At 50.1% G+C, this 15,688-nt stretch overlaps 1 protein-coding gene across 2 annotated transcripts in view; it reads right to left on the bottom strand.

The window, feature by feature from the left end:
* Rai1 (retinoic acid induced 1) overlaps window positions 1-3,623 on the bottom strand; it is a 119,317-nt gene extending 115,694 nt beyond the window's left edge. For both annotated transcript variants that reach the window (XM_047546215.1, XM_047546212.1), the window contains exon 1: window positions 3,256-3,623. The gene's annotated coding sequence lies outside the window, so the exon portion shown is untranslated. The remainder of the gene's footprint in view (window positions 1-3,255) is intronic.
* Window positions 3,624-15,688: the final 12,065 nt, after the last annotated feature.

The following is a 15,688-nucleotide window of genomic DNA, read 5'->3' as shown; positions in this document are numbered from 1 at the left end:
TGCCAGGAATGCCCCTCTGTTCTTACCTCTCCATTCCTGGGTCAATGGCTCATAGCTCTGTCTTCCATGAAACCCCACCTGCACAACACCCCTCGACTCTGGCCAAAGACTCAGCTATTATCTCGGTCACAATCATCAGCCATTAGGCTGTGACCTTCTCCGGGGCAGGTGCAGGGGTGTTTAATGCCTGAACCCTGACATTTACCACAGGGCTTTTAAAACAGTGGGTCCTTGCTCTGTCCCCTAGGGCTTGGCATCCAGGTGCCTGGTCCCCTTGAGCCCCTGCTCTGTGTACCTGGTTGCCTTACATCTACCTTCTCCTCTCTGGGATTCCACAAAGAGACAACCATGCCACAGCTCAAGCAGCTGGTACAGGGCAAGAGGTACAAACCTGGGCCACCATGAACGGAGTAATGAAGAAAGTGATAAAGTAGTGGCAACCAGCATTTATTGGGAGAGGCAGCATTCTAAACTTCATGGGTTAATCCATTCAGGCTTCACTATAGTCCTGTGAGATCAGTACTGTGATTTCCCCACTGTACAGATGGGGACATAGAGGCCCAGAGAAGTAAATAACTTTTTCAGTATATGGTTGAGCCAGGAGGCAACCCAGAGTTTTGCTCTGAAGCACCTTACCCCACAACTCCTCTCAGACAATCAGAAAGGAAAAAGGAAGTGCAGAATAAGAGCTTGTGGTGTGTTCTCATTTGGAGAAACAGAAAACTATGTATTTGTACATGTGAAACACCAGTACATTAGGCGAGTTACAAAAAAGTATGGAAGGATACATTCAAACTCTTAACTGGAATTAACTTGTGCTAAGGCGTCTTTTACTCTAAATACTTCTGGATTATTTGCAATGAGGATTTATCGAGGTGTTATTCAAGCAATGTAAAAAGAGAGTAATTGTTAGGGTCTCAAATGCTGTTTGTTGAATAAATATAGGGCAGATCCACTTCTTAGGCCTGTTTTTTCACTGATGTATGACCCATTAGTGGGTTGTGAAATCGCTGACTTAGTGGGTTGCAACCAGTAATTTTTTAAAATAAAATAGACTACAGCAGAAGGTATCAGAGACCAGCACACATAGCAGAGGGGTTATTCACTAAACTTTTGTTTCCGTTATATGCTGTGGGTGTGACTGGCCCTATGACCTCAAGTGTATTTCATACAATAGGTCACTGCAGGATCCTAAATACATTGGTCTAGGCTTGAAGATCTACAAAGGAGTAAGACAAGGTGCCCAGCATGCAAATGCCTCATGGTCCAATGGTCCAATGGTCCAAAGGGAGTAAAGATGGTCCCAGAGCAGCTGAGTTCCCTCTTTGCAGAAGCCAGAGGGATGTGTGGCTGCTGGGGAAGGTCACATTTTGCCCAGTCCACAGTTGGCTTCTGGGACGTGGATGGCGCCTTGATACACTCCTCTCCAAGACTCTGACTGAGAGCTTTTGCCAGATTCTGGTTGAGGCTGCCCTGAGACTAGACAGGCCATGCCCACTTCTTGTTCCTGGGCCCCGTATACCCTCTGGGCTGTCAAGTGGGGGAGGGGTGGGAAACTAGAAGATTCCTCTCCAGCTTCTAGATCCCGAGGGCCACGTCCCAGGGAAGCCTATGGAAACGCAGCTGTGTTTGTGTCGGGAGGGGCCTTCACTCGGTCTGCCCCCGAACCGGGGTGGGCCTAACCCGAGCAGAATGAGGTCTGTATGGAGAATTGGGTGGGGGCAGGCAGAAAGAGAAGCAGAGCCCCTAGTCCAGAGTTTCTATCGCGCTGGCGCCTCTACATCAGAGCTGCCCAGTCCACCCCCAATTCCCCTCCCAGGACAACAGACGACTAAAAAAAGATAAAATAAAAAGAAGTAATTCCCCTGCTCTGACGTCAGTGCGAGGACTTAACAGCCCAGCAGCGGCATGAAACTGGATTGCAACCAGATGTAATGCCCTTGAATTCTCAATACAACACTGCGTTGGAAAAGAAATAAAGGGGGTGGGGGATGCGCTTTGGGTGGGAGGGAACCGCGCAGGTCCCGCGTAGGTCCTTGCATCAAGGCCTGCTGAAGCCACCGAGAAGGCGCTGCGGGAGGGAGTAAAGCGTGCTGGGAAGCGCCGGCCCGGGTCCGCCATTCAAGGCGCGCAGCCTCCCCTCCCCCAGGCCCCCAATAGCGCATTGTTACACTCGGTTTTATCCATTCACAGTCGAAGCCCCACCGCTCCTCTCAGCAATCGAGGGCTCCCAGAAAGAGGGCACATCGCCGGCCCGCATTCAGGCCCCCGGCTTAGATTCGAGAAGGACCATGAGCCCCAAGAAGGGAAACGGCTCGCTGGGAAAACAGGCGCCCCAGGAAGCTGGGGCCACAGCGACCTCGGGCCCGGCTGCTGTTTCGCTTCCCCTCTGCCCCTCCTCGCAAGCCCCGGTGGGACCAAAGCTCCAAATGTCACCCCTGCGCCCTGCCATCCCCTCGCCCCGGCCGCAACTAGCCAACAAGTCCTCCTTCTCCGTCTCCTGACGCCAAAGGCTGGGGGACTCAGCCTCGAAAGGGGCTGTGGGGCTGCGGGCCTGACCCGCCGCGACACAGTCTGGGGGTCACTAAGTTCGTGTGTCCGGTGCTCCCGCTCGTGACGTCACCCCCCAAGGGCCCCCGAGCTCAGGGCCTGGCCGCGACCGAGCTCCCCGGGTCCTGGGGGCCGTTTCCTGCCCAGGCGCGGGGCCTGCTTGCAGGCCCGGGTGGGGACATCGCGGACAGCTCGCGCGCCCCATCTCACCAAGCAGGGCCATCACAGTCCTGGCTTCCACGCGCGGGGACTCACGGATAAGTCAGCTCCCCGCCCCCCACCGGACGCACTCACAAAGCTCCCCTCCCGCCCCTGGCGCTGCGCGACTGTCCCCCACGTTCCCACCCCATGCTCGGCAAACACCCTGTGCCTCGGCGCACGCAGAGCCCCCGGCCACATTCGACCCTCGCTCCTCGCGCCCCCTCGCCACTACCCGACCTCAGCCAGCCGCACAAATCCTGCTGAAGACCCTGCGGCGCGGCGCAGGGCGCCCCCACCCTGCAGCTCCCCAGACGGCCATCCGGTGACCTCGCGCACCCCCCACGCCAACACAAAGCAATGACCCCGCGGACCCCGCATCGCCAACCCGCGCGCGCGCTCGGCCCCTGAACCTGCCTAGACTTCTCACCCGGCTCGGGATCCCAACCCCTCACGCCGCCCCCGCCCCAGGGCAGCGTCCCCGGTGCTCGGGCGCAAGCTGCTCACCTCGGCGCCCGTGCTCACTTCGGGGCCCTGGGTCTGGCGCTGCGACTTCGTGGCCAGGAGGCCCAGGTGGCCATGGGGGTCAGGGCGCGTCGGCCCGGCCGGCCCGCGGCCAGGCAGGACGGAGGGTGGGCCGCGGCGCCCCCTCCTCGCGCCGGCGCTCAGGCCGCGGGCAGGGCGGCCTGCTCCGCTCGCCTCTCGCGCTCCAAGTCGCCTGTCGGAGCCCAGGCGCTGGCGGGGGCGGCGCCCGGGGGCGCAGGGAGCAGGCGGCGCGGGGAGCGGGCCCTGGCCGCGCACCCGGCCGGGCCTGCCTGGTGTCCGCGGGTGCCGCGGGGAAATGCGATCCCCTCCGCACAGGAAGAGCGGGCGGGCGGGCGGGCGACGCGCGGGGGGAGCTGGAGAGCGAGAGCGCGAGGAAAAAAGTTCCCGGGCGGCCTGGCTGCGCTCGCTCGCGGACCCGAGCGCCAGGTGGGTCGTGTGCGCCCCAACAGCACCCCCTGGCGGTCCGCTCAACCCACTGCGCGACCCACCGCCCCACCTCACCCCCACCACCCCACCCGGGCCTAGAGGGAGGGGGCTTTGCCGTGGAGTCCTGAAGCAACCTTTAAACCACCCTCACGCCCGAAATCGGACCTAGGGACGCCGCGGGACAGGGGTCAGGGTACAGCTGAGAATTTGAACTCACATCCTACCCTCAGGAACCTACACTCTCGGGCCACTCCTCCATCAACCCACACCTGTGACCATTTCTTTACAGTTTGAGAAACATTCCATTTCAAACTTCCATGGGTCAATCATAATTTTCTTTATTTACTGGGCACCTGGGATCTTCTGGGCACTGAGGAATCAGTAGAACAGTGTGCTCCCTACTGTCATGGAGCTGGCATCCCAATGAGAAGAGACAGCCAACAAATGCTTAGACACATAAAGAAGATATTTTTAAACCGATTACGGGGATGCACACCTATAATCCCAGCGACTCAGAAGGCTGAGGCAGGAGGATGGCAAGTTTGAGGCAAGCATGGGCAACTTTGTGATACCCTGTCTCAAAAATTTAAAAAGGGGAGGAGGGCCAGGGAGGTATCTCAGGGGTAAAGTGCCCCTGGGTTCAATTCCCATACCAAAGAAAGAATTTTTAGAGAGCAGTAAGTGCTAAGAAGAAAATGAGCAGGTGAAGTGATGGATAAGGGCTACTTAGCTGGGAGAGGCCTGAGTGAAGAACTGAATAGCAGCAAGGAGCTGCTATGGGTAGAGCTTGGGGAAGAGAGTTCTTTGCAGAAGGAACAGCAAGAAGGTCCTGAGGCAGGAGTAGGTTTGGTGGTAAGTGGAAGTGTGAGAAGGCCAAGTGTAAGGGGACAAGAAGCAGAATTCAGTCCTTAATGGAACACAAAGGGCCTTCAGGGCTATAAAGGACCTGGTATGAAATTGGTTACAATCTGGTGCCATGGGAAGGAAGCCATTGGCAGGTTTTAAGCAGAGGACTGTTGAATGAGTTCAGGAATGAACTTATTAACTTATAGATCCCCTGAGCCATTGCTACTCCAATGCTTCTATTCATGTCAGCTCAAGTGGAGCCCACTGCGACCTGCATGGAAAGTCTCACACCACAACCAGCCTGTGGGGCAGACTTGATCAACAGCCCCATAGAAAGCCTATTCCATTTGTCCTTTGGGTCAGGGTAAGGGTGGAGGCATCAGAGCTCCCAGGTTACTGGGACAAGTCTCAGACCTCAGTTATCTCATCTTATGGATGAGGAAACTGAGGTGTGGATTGGAAAAAGCCACCCGTCTACGTTCTCAAGTCATAGTAACAGAGTCACAGCTCTCCACCAGGCTCAGCCACCCATGTTCCACAGAGATCACAATGTGAATTGTGTTGCTTTAAGCACACATTCTGGGGAAGACAGATCTGGTTTAAATAAATCTAGCTGCTTTATGCCCACCTGGGTGATAGTAGGAACTCACATTGTTGCTCAGGTTGGTCTCAAACTCCTGGGCTCAAGCAATCCTTCTGCCTCAACCTCTTGAGTGCCTGGGACTACAAGCTAGCTTGCTTGCCTGCCTGCCTGCTTTCTTTCTTTCTTTCTTTCTTTCTTTCTTTCTTTCTTTCTTTCTTTCTTTTTCACTGGGGATCAAATCCAGGACTTTGCACAAGCAAGCACTCTACCACCTTTTTAAAATGTATGTTTTTCATTTCTCAGCTTCAAATGCCCAAATTGAAGATGCCAGCTCCTATCCTCAGGGCTCATTTAAAATGAGGATCATATAGCCCCATGTGATGGTGCATGCCTGTAATCTCAGCAACACTGGTGGTTGAGGCAAGGGGATCATCAATTTCAGGCCAGCCTGGGTGACTTAGTGAGACACTGTCTCAAGAAAAAATAAAAAGAACAGGGGATGTGACTCAGTAGTAGAGTGCACCTGATACAGGGGCGGGGTGAAGGTAGTCACACACTGCCTGGCCTCTTTGAGTGCCACAGCTCAGGCCCTATTCAAGGAAGCATTCCTGGATAAGCATTTCTAGATGTCAGCAAAGGATGTGGAGGAGGTGGTATTTGAACCAAGCCTCCAAGGGTGGCAGGGAAGGGAGCACCAAGTTCAGAAGAATGTCCCGAAGAGCAAAATCTCATGTGCAAAGGAGAAAGGGACATGAAGGAAAATGAAAAAAGAGATGTGTGGGGTCAAAGTATTAACAATTGCCATGTTTAAGTACCTACTGAGTGCCAGGTGTTTCTCATGTATATAGGTTTTCTAAGGATGCTGAACAAATCACAAATTTAGTGGATTCAAACATCATAAATTTGTTCTTGGCAATTTTGGGGGTCTGAATTCTGCAACTAACTTCACTGGACTTCAATCTAGATGTTGGTAGGGCTGGATTATTCTAGAGTCTCTGGTGAAAATCTTGCCTTGCTTTTTCTTGCTCCTGGAGGCTGCCTGTATTTCTTGGTTCATGACCCCTTGGTGACCTCCAGAAACAAGAAAAGGCAGGAAAACAAATGTGTCCCTTGTCACAGCTTCTGCTTCCTCCCTTGGTCTTTTTGCGTCCTCTCATAAGAGCCCTTTGATTATATTCCAGGCCACCTGGATAATCCAGCATAATCCACCCATCTCAAGAAGATCCTTAATTTAATCACATTTACAAGGACCCACTCCCCTTTTTTTGTCACATAAGGGAACAGGTTCCAGGGGCTAGGAACTAGATACCTTCTGTTGTTTTTGTTTGTTTCACTTAGTTTAGTTGTAGTACCAGGGATTGAACCCAGGGATTCTCTTCCTTAACTACATTCCCAGTCCTTTAAAAAAATTTTTTTTTGTTTTTGTTTTTTGGACTCAGTCTTGCTAAATTGCAGAGGATGTGGAGGCCACACAAATGCATATCTGGTCTTAGGGATCCCTGGGGGAAGGGGAATCAGTCTTAAATGAACTTGCAATCCTTCTGCCTCAGCCTCCCAAGTAACTGAAGCTGGATATCTTTGTGAGCCTACCACATTCTGCATTCTCTGATTCCTCCCTCATCACAACCCATTTCACAGGCCCAAGGGGGCTTGGTAGCACATACTTGTAGTTCCAACTATTTGGGAAACTGAGGCAGTAGGATCAGAGCAAGGATCTCAAAACAAAAAAGCCCAGTGTGGTGGTGCATGCCTGTAATCCCAGCAATTTGGGAGGCTGAGGCAGGAGGATCAGAGCCAGCTTCAGCAATTTAGTGAGGCCCTAAGCAATTTAGTGAGATCCTGTTTCAAAAGATAAGAAAAAGGGGTCTGGTGGTGTGGCTCAGTGCCCCTGGGTTCAATTCCTGGTACAAAAAAAAAAAAAAAAAGAAAAAAAAGAAAGAAAGAAAAAGAGGCTGAGAGAGCTGAAGGACTCATCCAAAGTCACACAGTAGGTGAGTTTATTCCCCCATTCATGTATGTTTATGGAGTTCCCACTGCAGGACTTGCAGTGTGAAAGTTACCTGTGCGAAGTGCCATAGTGCATAGGCACTCAGAGGAGGTGATCTGGGGGCTGAGCTCTTAAGAATGATTTTCGGGGCTGGGGAGATAGCTCAGTCGGTAGAGTGCTTGCCTTGCAAGCACAAGGCCCTGGGTTCGATCCCCAGCACCCAAAAAACAAAACAAAACAAACAAACAAAAAAAAAAAAAACAAACAAAAAAAAAAAAACAAAAAAAGAATGATTTTCCCCTGCTTGCTTTGGCCAGGGTGGGGAGGTTTGCAGAACGGCTTCTGAATGAAAGACAGAGCAGGGTGGCCATGGACCTAACCATCTGAGACTGCTTTCAATGATGTTGACTGAGGATGGGGCGGGCTTCTTGGAAGAGAACCAGGAACTTATCAGGGATCACTGTCAGCAGAGCTGGCCCCAGGAGACTTCTGCTGCTGAGAACCTGCTTGTCATCCTTAGTTGGATGCAGGTAGGAGGACGAGTGGGGGTGGGCTCACAGTGTAGCACAGAAGCCCCATAAAGATAATAAAGACAGCATCTGAGCAAAGGTCTCAAACTTGCAGACCAAAGGTCGAATCCAGGCTGCTCTTGTGTTGTGTCACGTTTTGCGGTGCTAAGGATGGGACCCAGGGCTTCCAGAGCATTTTAGGCAAGTGCTCTACCACTGAGCTACAACCCCAGTTCCCTGGGTTTATTTTGATTGGAAAGCAGAACAAAAAGTGAAAACCTTGGCCAGGTGCAGGGATGCCTATAATTCCAGTAACTCAGGAGGCCAGAGGCCAGAGGATCGAAGCCTGGGCAATGTAGTGAGACCCTGTCTCAAAATAAAAAATAAAAAGGACTGGGAATATAGCTCAGTGGTAAAACTGGGTTTACAACCTGAATTCAATCCCCAGTATCAAAAAAGGAAAAGAAGTGCAAAAACTTTGGAGTCGAAACACCTTCAAGGAATATAAATACTTGGGGCCCCTACCTCTACCTATTGTTTCAGACCCTCATTTAAGACTGATTCCCCTTCCCCCAGGGATCCCTAAGACCAGATATGCATTTGTGTGGCCTTGAACTTCCTCTCTGTTTTCATATAGGTCAAAAGGAGGTAATGTTTCCTGCCTGAAGGGGAGAGAGAGACAGGTGTCAGCTGGAAAGGAAGAGGATCTTGCAAGGATAGGGACTAGATTTATCACTGACTGCTCAGTTGAATGCAAAGGGCAAGTAGTACTTCTCCAAGCCAGTTTCCTCACTAGGCAGACATTCCTGCTATAGCAGCCCCCTTGTTCAGACGAGGACAGAGATGCAGGGAGGTAAACTAACTTGCCCAAGATCACACACTTGAGTCTGGAAAAATGGTGCATGTCTAATCCCAGCTACTGGGGAGACTGAGGCAGTAGGATCCCAAGGTCAGTCTGGGTAACTTCGGGAGATCCTGACTCGAAAATAAAAACGGCTAGAAATGTAACTCGGGTTAGAGCACATGCAAGGCTCTGAGTTCAATCCCCAGCATCAAAGGAAAAAAATTAAAAATATCACACACTTGTACCTGGAACCTACGTTGTTACCCATGCTGCTGTCACCTTCCCCTGAGACAAAAGCTCCTGGATGGAGGCTTTGGACTGCTCCTTATAGTCCTGGCAGAATGAGCGATGTGTAGGAGGACTTCCATTAACAAGCTTGTAGCCAGCACTTATTTGGCACCTACTATGTGCATTTCAATCTTATTGCCTCCATTTTGCAGAGGAGAAAATAGAGGCTCAGAGAGGGGAAGCATCCCTCCCAGAATTGGTTGCCTCTGTGCACAAAGCTGCCAGACTCTACTTAGTCAATTACAGAGGGAGGAGATGAAAATCAGAATGACACTCTTTTCCTATCTCTGAAACTTGCCCAAAGCATGGCCTAGGTGCCTCCCCTACCCTCCCTGAGCCTCTGGTTTCTAACTTGGGGAGTTAGCAATGCCTATTCTTGGGTTGTTTAAAAACACTTCAACATTGTAGTGTAATTGTTTGCAGTCCTGGGGATTGGACCCAGGGTCACCATCCCACTGAGCTACCTCCCCAACCCTTTTTATTTTTTATTCTGAGACAGGGTCTTGTTATGTTGACCAGGCTGGCCTCAAACTTGCAATCCTCCTGGCTCAGTTTCTCAAATCGCTGGGATTACAGGTGTATGTCACAGTACCTTGAAACTCTGTACAGTTCTGTAAGGCCAACCATACCTGCTTCCTTCCCCTCAAATTGGATTTTGTCACTCTTAGATGAGGGCCAGTGTGACCAGAGCCATTTCTTCCAAAGGACTGTGAATGCTCAGAGCCCTGCAGCAGGAAAGCACAGCTGGGGAAAAGGGATAGTGGCAGCTCATTTCAGGGGTGGGGGCAGTGATGAGGGAGCCAAGCAAGAAGATCCCCTTGGACCTATGACCCACCAGGCCTCTGACCTCCAACAGAGAGAAGAGAGTGAGAGAAGAGGGTGAGCAGGTGACTGACGGTCCTGCTTTGCTCCAGGTAAGTTTGAGCAACAGAGAGTGAGGTGGGGATTCTGTCCAGTTCCAGGGATGCCCATAAGGCGTCCCATACCAGGGGGCCCAGGATCAGATAGGCAACACTAGGATCCTCCAGGGCCCACTCACCTACACATCCATAAATCCACTCCTTTGTTGTTTATTTACTTATTTGTGCTTAGAATTAAACCCGGAGTCTCACACGTGCTAGGCAAGAGCTCTACCAGTGAGCTACACATCCAGCCCTACCCATATTTTGAGACAATCCCTGCTCTAGATCCTGAATCTTTAGCAATAAGGTGATGCAGACACAATTACCCAGCACCAGTCTGGCAAGTGAGACAGACATCAAACCCTCTCTGGAGGGGGTCTCATTATTCCAAGAAAAAGATCATTTTGAGCCAGGTGTGGTGGTATGTGCTTGTAGTCCCAGTCACTCAGGAAGGTGAGACAGGAGGAGCTCCTGAGCCCCAGGAATTTGAGGCTGGCCTGGGCAACATAGCCAGACTCCATCTCAAAATAAAACAGACAAAACAAAAATCAAAGGCCACTCTGACCACAAAGACCCTTGCCCAACACTTCTTAGTCATAGGGATGGAGGTTAATTCAACTTTTGCTTTGAAAAATGATATTAAAGCTCATTTATATATATATATGTTTTCCTTTAAGCAACAAAATTTAGGTTCATGTGTTAATTTTTAGATTCATGTGCTGATACTTAGAATGTAAAAGTTGTTTTTCCCACAAAATTGCCTGATGATCCTTACTAGGCCCTGGCAGGTCCTAACTTAACCCAAAACCTTCATCATATCCTCCTGGGTTCTTTGAGCCACTATGAGTTCTATGACATTCAAATCATTTCCTTTTTTTTTTCATCCTGTGTGTGTGTATGTGTGTGTGTTACTGCAAATGGAACCCAGGGTGCTCTACACTGAGCTATGCCCCCAGCCCTTTTTACATTTTTGTCTTGAGACAAAGTCTTACTAAGCTGCCTAGGCTGGCCTTGAACTTGTGATCTTCCTGCCTCAGCCTTCCAACTTGATTGGATTCCAGGTGTGTGCCACTATGGCAGGCTCAAACTTCACGGATTTCTGCAACTTTGGCAAGACTTGAAGATTTGCTTTACCAGTAAGTGATTTGCATAAACAAGGCTGACAGAAAGGAAACTGATGGGAAAGATACTGGTGCTGAGGGAGTTGAGGGATGGTTGAGTGGGGACTAAGTTTGTAAGTGGCCAGAAAAATAGAAAACATGTTCATGTTTTAACAACATTTGCTTCCATCTCAGATAACAAATGCCCAGCTATGGGGACCCTGATGATCAGGATTAACTGTATTGGTTCAGGAGATCTTACATTTGGAATTACATTAGGGAAGATAAAATTCCATCTTGTTTAAGCCAGTGTTCTTGTGGATCTCTGTTACCTTTATCCTACCTAATACAACTACTCTTCTGGTGGTAATTACCCACTGATTTTCCTAGGCGATCCTTTCCTCCCACTTTCAGTTGGTTCAGGGTGGGTTGATCCTTACCTCTGGGACACAGAGATCATCATATGACTAGTTTGGTCAGTCAGAGGTGCTTCCATTTTCCTGGCCACAGTGATTGGTTTAGGGATAGCCAACATGACCCAAGACTTCTGGGAGTTTTGCTGGAACCATTGAGCTTTGCTGGAACATCCAAGAGTTAGATGGTCAGCTGTGGATCTGAGAATAAAGCAACATGGAGGAAAGTAGCATTGAGAGATACATAGAGATATCCTTCTGGGCACCTGGGTTCAGCTATGCCTGAAGTTCAAACCCCCCCCCCCGGACTTTCAGTTATACAAGTCCATGAATTCACCTTTTATGTAAACCAGCTTGCTTTGGTTTTCTGTAGCTTGCCCCAAAGAGAACTGAGGCCATTTTACCTGGAGAAGAAAAATTTGGTAGAGCAGGGGGTAGTGTTCAGTAGTAGAGTGCTTGCCTTGCATGCCCAGGGCCTTGGGTTTGATCCATAGCACCACCACCAAAACAAAGCAAAACCACTAATTAATTCATTAATTTTAAAAAATTGGAATGAAGGGAAGAGGATTATGACCACTGTCTTCAAAGATCTAAATGACTTAGCTGGGCTACCTCAAGAGAGGCAGCAAAGTAAACTCCCCATCTCTGGGGGCTCCTCCGTCTCCTCCTCCCCCTCCTCCCCTGCCCCTCCCTCCCCTCTCCTGATCCTGGAGATGGAACCCCAGATTTTTTGTTATTACCAGTAGCAAAAATAAAAGCATTCCTGCCCTCAGGTAATTTGCTACCAAAAGCAAGACAGACTTATGAAGAATAAATGACTCTCAAAGGAATGTAAGGTGCTTCTGGGTACGTTGCCAAGGAAGCCAGGCCTTCACCTGAGAGGTCTGGGAGGCATCTGGGAGGAGTCCACCTGAGCTGAGCCTGCAAGGGTGTCCAGGGAACAGCCAGACCGAACAGTGAGGGAAAGGCATGTTGGACAGAGGGATCAGTATGTGGGAATGCTCAGAGGAGTTGGAGTGAGAGATCTGTAATCATTCTGCAGGGATGGATCAAGGAAGGGTGTCTGTGAGCCAGGCGAGATTTGAGGGCATCAAGGAATGGTAGCAAACCAACCAGTGATTGTCTGGAAGGGAACAGTTGACTTAGGTGGCTGTGAGAGGAGTAGATGGCAGGGAGCTGGGTTTGAGATCCACAGCAAGGAGACCAGATCCAGAGGACTAGAATGGTGGTTGGGGAAGGATCCAAAGGTAAAATCAAAAAGATCTCAGTGGGCTGGGGAGATAGCTCAGTCGGTAGAGTGCTTGCCTTGCAAGCATGAGGCCCTGGGTACGATCCCGAGCACCCCCCCCAAAAAAAAAGGAAGATCTCAGAGGGTGCACAGAGGCCTTCCAAGGAGTCAAGGAGTGACAACTTCCTGCAGAAGTAGAGGAGTGGGCCCACTTCCCAAGACAACAGTGATAATGACAACAACTGCTAGTGCTAAAATTGAGCATTCACTACATGCCAAGGAATGTAGAAAGAGCTTGAGAGGCCTTATCCAGTATTCATCATGACCTCTTCACAGGTGGGGGTGGGCAGAGGCAGCACAGAGCCTGGGCACTGGGAGGTGGGAGAGGCCGGAGAGGCCAGGGGACTCAGGAAGAGGGGGTGTGAAACTGCCTTTGGATAAGCAAGATGAAAAGCTGTTTGGGGATTGCTTTTGTAATACTTTTCTATTATTAACAAAAGAAGGAAAGAAAATACATGTTTTATTAGTAGCTAAGCACTTTTATTTTCAACACTGGTAATAAAAAAAAAGCTGTAGGGCCCCAAAGTATGGCAATTCTAACCCTCTGTTTAGAAAAGACCTCTGCAGCATGTTTCCCTTAGGACCATGCTCATGGAGTGAAGGCTTGAAGACCAGCGAGGGACAGCCGGGGAGGGTTTGTGGCCAGGAGCTCTGCTGTACAGGGAGGTTTTATTCCTGAGCTGACAATGGTGGATGCAGGTCTGATCACAGAATCCTTTTATGTATCTTCTTTTCTTTTCTTTTCTTTTCTTTTCTCTTGTCTTCTTTTCTTTCTTCTTCTTTTTCTTTCTTTTATTCCTGATCCTGAACCCAGGACCTTGCACAGGCTGACAACTGGTCTTCCATTTTGTACTTTCTGGTATGTCTTGGCAAATCATTTTTGCACAACAAATTTTCAGTTAGTACCACCTATTTTTCTTTCTTTCTGTTTTTTGTTTGTTTGTTTTTTGCTTTTGCAGTGCTGGAATGGAACCCAGGACCTCATACATGCTGGGCCAGTGCCCCATTGCTGAGCCATCCCCCAACCCTGTACCACTTACTTTCCCAGAGTTTTGCTCTTCCAAGGCTTTCCAGTGAGGTCTTAGAAAGGGGGGGGGTCCCATTTCCCTGACAGGAATTGAGGCTTGGGCAGGATGAATGTTCCCTGTGACTCCAATTACCCCAGACTTTAGAGCTGAAAACAACACACATTTACTCTTACAGTTCTGGAGGTCCCGGGTCCAAGTGCAGGCTTGGGCAGTGCTGGTTTCACTGGAGGCTCTGGGGGAGAATCCCTGACTCTGTTTTTCACAGACTCCATTGCCCTTGCGTTCCTCACCTCCTGGCCTCCTTTTATTCTCATCGCACTCCTCTTCTGTGTCAAATCTCCCTCTGTTCTCCTCTTATGAGGACCCTTAAGCTTGCACTGAGGACGCTGTTTTAGTTAGTTTTTGTATTTCTATGATTAAAATACCTGACAAGAACAACTTAGAGAAGGAAAAAATTATTTGGGGCTCGCAGTTTGAGAGGTCTCAGTCAACTGAAGGCCAGTCCTTTGCTCTGGACCCAAAATGAGGCTGCACTTCACACAGGAAGGGCAGAGTGGAGGAAAGCTATGGGAAGAAAGAGAAAAGGGGTCAGAGGAAGAAACCTTCAGGGCACTCCCACAGTGACCCGCCTCCCCCAACCACACCCACCTGCCTACAGTTACCACGCAGTCAGTCATTCAAACTAGGATGACAGATGAGGTTTCAATTCTCATAATCATATCATTTCACCTCTGAATACTTCTGCATTAACAGGAGCTTTTGGGGGACATTCATGTCCACACCATAACAAGCCCCCTGGAAAACCCAGGATAATCTCTTCATTTAAATATACCTGCAACATCCTTTTTGCCAGTTAAGAGAACATTGACAGGTTCCTGGATGAGGAGACCCAGGAGGCCATTGTGCAGCTGCTTCAGAGGGTAGAGGTGGCAGAGCAGAGATTCAGGCCCAGGGATGTGACTTCAAATCTGGTGCCAGAGGGCTCCCTGTCCAGTAACTTCCCAGACAGGCTGACAGTGGGTAAGACCTTCAAGGCACAAGGTAGAGGGTAGCCCCAGCCCCAGGCAGGAAACAAAGGGTACTGTGGGACAGAAGTCCAACAACAGATTGTGGATGGAGGGAGGGCACAGGGGACTTGGACCCCTTGGAGCATTGCTGTCCATGGCCAGCACACAGGAGGCCATGATCATGGCCTGGTGGCTCCATGGAGGGTAGGTGTGCATCTGCTCCTCCACTCCCTCCCCACCCCTGCACTCCCTCAAAGAACAAAGCAGAAAAGGAGGCTGGTGGGTCACTAGGAACCTGCTGATTGTCCTTCCTGTGGACGTAGTGTTTAGAAGGTTCCAGGCAATGGGACTGACTATTCATGTCTGTTTCTCATTTAATCTTTATGCCTACAAACCTTCATATACCCATTCTATAAATATAACAAATACAATACTATAAATACTATTATACTATACATATAACAAATAAATACAAATATACTATAAATATAATAAATAAGTACAATAAATATAGACCTAATAAATCACAGACTGAGGTTTACTAACAATGACCAGTATTTCTTGAGCGTTGGTCATAGGCCAAGCCCTCTGCCCTATGATCTGTTATTGACAGGTAGGGGGGGTACTGTCACCAGTCTCTAAAGGAGAAAGTGTGATAGCACAAGTGAGTAACCCCTGAACACCGAGGACACCTGGGGAAGAGGCTGGCATTGGACAGCTGCAGGTGACGGGGAAGTGGAGGGCCGGCAAGATTGCTGGGAGCTGCTGGGGTCTGAGAGGACCTGGGCCACCCTCTCTTAGTCTAGAACCAGCCACTGGCTACCAGCAGATAGGTACACAGACTATGTCCCTCCCCGCCGCAGGGGTGGGCAGAGAATGCTGGTTGGAGCATGTGGGGTAGGGGTGGGGAGGGAGCGGGGACGGGAAACAAGGCGTGGGGTATGGGTTGGGGAGGAGATGGGGAAATGGGGGCCAGGAGAAGGAGGAGGGTGGGGAGGGGATTGAAAATAGGGAGGGGGAGGGGGAGGGGAAGGTGGGGAGGGGAAGGAGTGAGGCAGTGAGGACTGGGAGGGTCACCATAGTAACAGGAGCCGGCTCTGTTCTGAGGCCTGAGTCTGAGCTGCCACCGGGGAAGGAGATAAAAGGTTTTCTATCGATCCCTGTCGGGAGAGT

Source organism: Sciurus carolinensis, chromosome 3 (assembly GCF_902686445.1).
Source record: "Sciurus carolinensis chromosome 3, mSciCar1.2, whole genome shotgun sequence".
In the NCBI taxonomy this organism is placed as follows: Eukaryota; Metazoa; Chordata; class Mammalia; order Rodentia; family Sciuridae; genus Sciurus; species Sciurus carolinensis.
This window is presented reverse-complemented; position numbering and strand designations above follow the sequence as displayed.